Here is a 6,833-nt window from a genome sequence, read left to right as displayed (position 1 = left end):
AGTCAAAATGCACTCTCTGCTGCTTATTTCAGTCAACACGACATTGCCATTCTGGGACAACATGTATAATGAAATCTTCCCTTCGGATTCTACAACGCTACCTTTCAAGCCAGTGTCTCGAGAATACATGTCATCCCAATTATTATTTTTCTCCTCATGGCATTTAGTCCACTTGAAATTATTCATGTAAAAAATGAGTACTAGTCCATATAAATAAACAAGATACACATAGCAGTCAACGATGAACATATTCAGAATTACTCTTGGCAGATGAAACCAATTTTTTGTGAACGGGTCATATAGATATACTGACGAAGAATGTTAGAAGAGAGCAAATAGTGTAATATTAATTGAATGTGACACAACAATACAAAACTTAATTAGTATTCATACTACGATTAATCTTATTCTAATCCCATATTAGCTCTAGTTAAATGTAACAAATTTAAAAATCCTAGTTCATCAACCAATTAGCATACATTTAATTAAGGATAATTGTTCCACTGCGACTAGAATGGTATAATATAGGTTACAGGTAATTAGGTAAGAGCAAGATTGATTTGTTAATGAGAATTTAAATTGGAAGTAGATAGTGATTGGATAAGATCGAGTTTGGGAGTGAAGCCCATTTCTTTACTTCAGTTGTATGGATTTGATTTTGGTGTTCAGTAATCTATTTCTAATATTGGGCTACTTATGTTCTTGTCTAATGTGAAGTAACAATGTGGTAGAGCGTAGAGGGCCATTAAATTTTTAAAGAGAAAGTGAAGGATGCCTTTATCAGGCACTAGTAAATCGGACTATGCTAACTTTTACAAGCATTTCTTTTTTCACAACCAACACTTCAAAGTTCAGAGTCGGTTCAGACCCTCACTCAGATTTGCCATCCTGTAATGTAATCCCTCCCTCCCTTCCATTCCTTATCTCTGACTAGCATTTCACACCTTTCTAATATTGTAATTATTTAGTCAAAACCCTCTCTAATCTCTAAGATAGATTTTAACATGATCTGTTTCAATTGTACACATTGTTTCTGTGTCAATCTTGCTGAGTAATAAAGCTTACACTCCGGATACTCTCCTAGTGAAATGAAGAGTGTCCAGTTAAGGGCTGAGATTGATTTAAAATCAATCTATGGCATAAAATCAGCCACGCCATTTAAAATACACTTAACAAAGCGATAGGTCATAATTAACGTTGGGACACGTTTGGTACACTGTAATGATTATTACATGGGAATAAGAATAAGTATTACGATGAATAGATTAAGTTGGAATGTACTAAGTATTACTATTCATTAGTTTGGTGACCATTTAGGAATAGAATCCTGAATATGCATTCACAATTTAGTAGAGTATAAAAAAAATGTGTAATTAAATCATTTTTAAGTCAAATTTCCTAAAATACACTTATTTTAGAGTGTTCAAAATAGAGCTAATAATTAACAACAAGGAAAATTTATTTTCTTTCCTTTTGAAGATGTGGCAACTAATGGCTTTTTAGGAAATTTTTTTAAAAGTTATTACATAAGGTGAATGAATAGATATTCAATACTTTTGATAAAGAATAGTTATTCCTCATTTTGAAGAATAGCTATTCATAAGGAATAACTATTTATTGTAATAAAAACATAGCCAAACAATCGAATAGTTATACCAAAGGAATATTTATTACATTACAGTGTCTATTACAGTCTACCAAACAAACCCTTAGTTTTCAACGTTTCTTCTGTCTCTATCTTTGGGTTCTCGCGTTCTCTGTCTCTCTCATCAAAGATCCATGGCTCCTTTTACCCACATGACCGCTAAACCGACCTCACTTCAACAATGATACTCCGACAACCTCTCCACCCCAGTCATGAATCAATGGTGTTTCAGTCACCCACTTCTGTTTCTAAAGGATAACCAATAAAAATTATTAGATCTGGTAAAGAATTTTTTATATGAGATTTATGGATTTTTTTTTTCTTGCTTGTTTTCTTTGCCAAGTTCATCCCCTTTCTTTAATTGAATTTCCCCCCCTTCCTTGCTATATATCTCTGGTAACTGTAGAGTGAAGACTGTAATTGGTGTATGGGTCTCTCTCATCTCAATTTGTCTCTATTTTGTCTTATTTTAATTTTCTTTTTGTTTGCCGAGACCTTTTAGGACTTATTTTGTTTCAGTTTTGATCCGACTAGGCTTTCTTATTGACGGTGAAAAGCTTGACCAGTTGGTCTGTGTTTGCTGCTTGTTTTTCTGCGTGTTCTGTACTGGTTTATTTTGATTAATACATATCATTTGATCATTTTAAGAGGGAAAAAGAGAGAGAGACCATGTATTTGTACGTTAATTCCTACAGTGGATGATTATTTCCAACATCAGAATATATTGAAAGATTAAATATTCAAGTCTTACCACTACCATGATTAATATGGATTTCAGCAGTATGTTAAGCATGAGATGATTGAAGAGCAATGTGCCGGGTTGAGTGGTAAAATTTGTCACCTTGTGATTTTAGTTTTTAAGTTTGAACAAATTGAAACAGGATTATGCTTCATAGCTTAATAATAATTTCAAACATTGAAGTTTGTCACAATGTATCAAGGGTAAGTTACATAAGCTATGAAATAAAATCAATGACATTATCTATTTGATTAAATATCAAATTTTTTGATAACAAACTTGTTCAAATTTCACACTAGTACAAAGGAAAATTTGAATTTAAGAATCTTCATTGAAAATCTACTTGGGCAGTAATCCAAAAATCAACAAAAGTTTATTAAAATCAACATTTTGATCACAAGATCATGAACCCATGATAACAAGAGTTCTATTGAAGCCATAACAACATGATTGTTGACAATAAACAACTTTCACCACTATAATACATGATTCTCATAGAAAATTGGGCAAAAAAAAGAAGAAGAAAGTCTTGCATCTTGAGAAGATTTTGCAAATTTGGACAATTTCTGATGGCTTGACTCCCCAACAATTATGCCAAAAAATTGATGCCTTACAGAAAGGAGATAATAAGAAAGAAGACCTGTTAGATACAAAAAATATCAATATGCCTCACAGCATAAGCAAGTCTCAGTACTGAACAGTTTTCAAGTCCTAGCAAAGTTCTTTAATAGTTTTCAAGCCTTTTTTCACTCAGGTATTAGGAGGCCTTTAAAAAAGGATAATCCCAATCTCAAGATCACAACAAGCTGACTCAAAACCCTGCCTCCAACAGGGATTGGCAACACATCATCAAAGTGGCTGGGTGAAAGAAAAGGAAATTCAAATGGAGTGGTTTTGCATATGAAGCAAAGGACTTCAGGGGAGATTTATCTTCGGTGGTGGAGCAAGTAGGGTTTCAACATCTTACCTAGTAGTAGTTCAGGATGCAATCGTGGAGGCTTCAATAAAAGATAGAATTTGGTTTCAGAAAAATTTTGCAACAAGATGGATTCGATCAATGCCAAGAGAAGTCTTTAATAATATATCAATTCTTGTAAACACAAAACCAAACTGCCAGAAGAGATTTTAAGATTACCTCATTTAAGCCTTTTTTATTTGACAAGTGATACATACTTTATTTATTTTTTTTAAAAAGAGGAAATCTATACACAAGCAGCATACATAGACTTCCTTTAAATAATTATAAGCTAAAAATAAAAATTCATATTATTAACAAAGTCCATGTAAACAAATAGGAACTGATTATCCTAGTAACGCTACTTCTATGCCTTCCAAAGAGACCTTTCCAAATGAAGTTTATTATTTGTTGAACCCCACGAACTACCAAAACTCTTTAACAATCAATCAATGAATTAAAAAGTGATAACCATGTAAGCTCATTTCAAATTTCAATTATCATCCTAGTGGCTACCAAACTTACATTAAGCATTCAAATTAATCATGTTTTCCCCAAGATAGTTTGCATAGATTTTATATTTTGAAACTTCAAAGTTTAACAAAATTTTATATACAGTTTAATGAACATATTATTATTATATAAATATATAACTTAAATGAAAAAAAAGATTTTATGATTTTTTCAATCAACTACAATCAAAACTTACTCTTAGTTAATGCCAAAGCCTAGAGACCCATAAACCAAAAATTTCAAATTCAAGCAAAACCATCAAGCTTTACACTCAACAAGAAAATACAGTCACCAAACTGATCAAAACTGAAATAAAATGAGATCCAAGGGTAAAAAGAGAGAGAAACCGAGAAAAAAGAAGCTTATATACACCTACTACAGTTACCACAGATCTATAGGAAGGAAAGGAAAAAAATTCAATCAAAGTATGGGATAATGTTTAGTGCTATAAATGAAACATAAGGATGCTCTTTAACAAAGAAAACAAGAAAAAAAAGAACAAAACCATATCTCAGATATCAGATATTAAATTCCAAATTTTGAACTACTCAGATTTTTTTTTTTTTTTTTTTTGCATGGGGTTTAGAAAATTGATGTCACAACTTCCTTACTAGATATTTGGGGTGATTCCGATCATAAGATCTTTCAATGGCGGTGATGTGCGTGCAAGGAGAAGTCGGCCATGGCTGAGCTTTTTTGAGAGTGAGAAAGAAACTGAGATGAGTGAGACTGAGAGAGCCCAAAGTCAAAAGAAAGAACACAATGAAACTGACGTTTGATTGCCCACAGCTCTCTGTGAAATGTTAGGTTAGTGTTTTTTTTAAATGACACGGCATACTTCAGGCCATAGATTAATTTTAATTAAAACTCAGCCCTTAACTGGACATTCTCCATTTCAAAGAGAAATGGAGAGGATCCAAATCCACACATTTGAGCTAGAAAAGCCACCATGTTTGTTAATCTTATGACCCAATTGTAGAGGCAGTGGCATAAACACTCTGCTTAAGGTCAGGAGATCATATTTTGTCTTTTTTGGGTATTTTTAAATTGCTTTTGAGAGACTGCTTAAGATATGATTGTGTAAAGTTTATCTCTAGGTGGGTTTGGTTTTTTTTAAGCCTTTGTTTGTTTCTTGGGATTTTTTTTCCCCTGGGATTGGACAGTTTTTATTATTTTATTTTTAAGATGTACCCAGAAGATAATTAAGACATGCTATGAGTTTTCTATCTTTGAAAGACTTAATCTTGATCAAAATCTATAGAGGGAAAAGAATCATCGTTGATATTGCGTTTGTTGATGTATTTGTTAATGTGCACACCACTTGTATGAGAAATTGACAATTAAAAACTGAACTCCTAAATACTGATACTTTCTAGCAAGGATGAGGATTAAATGGTGAGAGAAACAGTGTTAATGCAACTCTGGTGCTTATTGGCTATTGCTCTCCAATTTCTTCACTGAAAAACAGTGTTTTTTTTTTGCAAGTATGAGTTTTTGGGATGAAATTAAGGTAGCGTGAATTAAGTGGCACGTAGCAATGTGAATTGGACACAAATCATAAGAAGCAGATATCGGATGCCATGTGTAAGGAGCTCATGAATTTGTACCTCGGTCGTTGTCTGCTGCACACACCTTGGAAATTGGAATCGATAGAAAGCAGAGACATGGGGGAACCTGTGCCTTGAAATTTATGCAGATCCATCAAAGTTTCAGATGTGAGTATTTCATGGGCATGGAAGTGAATCTTTATTGTCTTTATGTTTCAATCTTCCAAGTACTATAATTTGGATGAGAAGTCAAATAACTATCATTGTGCTATGATCTTCTTCTAATACATCATGTTGGGTAGCTTGGTAGGTTAGATCAAATTTTGAGCTGTAAGTGTCATTGCGTTATCACCTTCTTCCAATACACTTACTTTTTCTAGATGCAAGGTTATTTTAAGTTTTATATCCAATTTATATCTCTCTACACTTTTTAGTTTTCTTCATATTATTATGATGTGCATCCATAACACATTCAAGCACAATCTTTGAAGGAAGATGTAATATTTCCAATTGCGTGGTTCTGCTACTTCAATTCTCTTTTTTTATTGTCCATTGGTTTGAAATACATAAATTATCCAAAACGAATGTGTTTCTGAATTTTTGTATTTTTGGTGTCATGTTTTGTTTTTGTTATTTTTATATAGCCTGCTGGAGGTCAGAGTGATAATATGTTTAGTGATGAACTGGTTATCAATTGGTAAAAAAAAAAAAAAAAATGCATAACCAGAAGTTAGCTAAGCTGACAGGAAATGATATTTTTAAGGAACATGTTCCTCCATGATCTACTGAAAACCCACTGAGCTTGTCTAAGTTGAGAGAAATTAGTGGCAGTGGTGTATTTGTTGATGGAAAGGCAGAGTCAAGGGACAATCTTAGAGGTGTCTACAATTCCCTTGGTGGTGAGATCTGCATTGCTTTGGTTTAAAAATTATCAGTACATGCTGGTTTCTTCGTATCCCTTTATCAAATTTTGTGTGTGCGGATAAAGCATTTGTTCTTGATGAGGATTAATTAAGACTGCAGATTTTGGGGTGAATTATTCTTATGTTATATCAGTACATTGTTAGGGTTTAACATCTATATAAAAAATGTCTACGGTTTGTCTTTATTGTTATGTCCATAAAATTTTTGTTTATGTTTATGCTTGATATTGATTTGTTTCACTTTTTCTAAAAAATTAACATTTGATAGCTTTGTTCTTTCTATATATCATTAATATGGACCTCTCTCAACTTATTGGTAGCATGGTTTGATTTTGTTCATTTGTTCTTATGTTATTTTTTCTTATTATTATCTCAGTAATTATATTATTGTATTTGAATTCTGATGAATAATGATTTAATCTGCACACTTCGCAGCCTGCAGTGCCACAGTTAATTGCTAGGCTTGACATACAAGTTATTGAGAAAGAAGAAAGAAAGGAATCCAATGCTG

The 6,833-nt window shown here is 32.6% G+C and overlaps 1 long non-coding RNA gene across 1 annotated transcript; it reads left to right on the top strand.

The window, feature by feature from the left end:
• Window positions 1–4,435: 4,435 nt before the first annotated feature.
• Window positions 4,436–6,459, top strand: LOC126715115 (uncharacterized). The gene is made up of 3 exons (XR_007651802.1): window positions 4,436–4,659; window positions 5,338–5,567; window positions 6,163–6,459. It is a non-coding gene; the product is annotated as an uncharacterized LOC126715115 (long non-coding RNA).
• The last annotated feature ends 374 nt before the right edge of the window (window positions 6,460–6,833 follow it).

Source organism: Quercus robur, chromosome 2 (assembly GCF_932294415.1).
Source record: "Quercus robur chromosome 2, dhQueRobu3.1, whole genome shotgun sequence".
NCBI lineage: Eukaryota > Viridiplantae > Streptophyta > Magnoliopsida > Fagales > Fagaceae > Quercus > Quercus robur.
The sequence above is the reverse complement of the archived record's forward strand: the minus strand, read 5'-3'. Positions and strand labels throughout refer to the sequence as shown.